Genomic DNA, 1,347 nt, shown 5'->3' on the forward strand with positions numbered 1-1,347 from the left:
AGCTTTGTGTGCGGAAATGTAGTTTCTCTGGGATATGGTTTTGTAGTTTAATTTCCCCAAAATGATTGTAACGAACATGCTATACATTCAGACATAGGCATTATTTCTGTTACATGTATTTTAAATACGTATTTAACTACTCTTGAGTATGTTGTTTTTTTTACACTGTCCCGAACTACAATGTATTTTATAACAAGATACATACAGACCTTTAATTTAATATTTACAAAATACTTTTCTATAAAAAAATATATATATATACATATGTTTATTTTTTTTATATTTTTTTTATAGCGGTTCACAATTTTGTCACCCCCTTTCACACTGCAATGGTATCAGAAGTCTGATGGTACTATGGTGTGATGAGAGTGTCTGCTAAATGACAACAATGTAAATGAACACTGGGTATTATTCTAATGAGCTCCGCACCCAAAACAAGGCCAATAATAATACCCAGTGTGCTTTGCAGTTGATCATTTTAATAATTTACATTTCGGCCAGTGCATTTAACCAAGGTAGAATAACAACCACATATCACAGTCATAGCAACTAAACTGTTTTTTTTATATATACCATTACTGAGAATGCTGTTGGAGTGAAGTGTCACAACTTCCGCCGAAGTCGGTCTCTCTGCTTGTGCGGGACGGTGTTCGCGGTCGACGTCACCGGTCGATCCATCTTTCATTTTCCATTTGTTTTGTCTTGTTTTCCCACAAACCTGGTTTTACATTGCCCTCATTACATGTCATGTATTTAACCCTCTGTTCCCCCCCCATGTCTGTGTGTGTAATTGTTTATTGTCAGGTTGGCACTCTTACCGGCTGGTATTTTACACCCGTGCTTTGTGACAGCCTGAACTTTGAACCTTGTTATTGTTGTACTTGGTGCTGCCTCACCTGTTCTGAGGGCATTTGTTTTTGTGACGCGGTTGCGTTCTGTTCATAAACTGCCTCATTAAAGTGCCTTGTCCACTCATCTCTGCTCTCCTGCGCCTGACTTTCCAACACACCAGCTACACCCACCACCTTGACATGAAGCCGTGTACTGGCAAATGTATTTAGAATTTTGAAAAGGTTGAAAATACAAAATACTTGTATTTTATCGAGATACAATACTTTGCAAAAGTATTTTGTATTTTATGTTTGATACATTGGTTTTTAGAATATCTTGTGCATGTAACAAGAGAGATTTGTGTGCATCTTTTTCCCATCTCTGTATCCATTGATAGCCTATAGTAAAATATGCTCCTTTCGGCTGAGGAAGAAACCCCTAGTAAAGTTGTTGTTTAAGCACCTTCCCAACGTCAAATCCCTCGCTATCATTTTTGACACAGTTGACACAACAGTA

This window comes from Oncorhynchus mykiss, chromosome 13, assembly GCF_057628025.1.
Source record: "Oncorhynchus mykiss isolate SJ-2025 chromosome 13, ASM5762802v1, whole genome shotgun sequence".
Taxonomy (NCBI): Eukaryota; Metazoa; Chordata; class Actinopteri; order Salmoniformes; family Salmonidae; genus Oncorhynchus; species Oncorhynchus mykiss.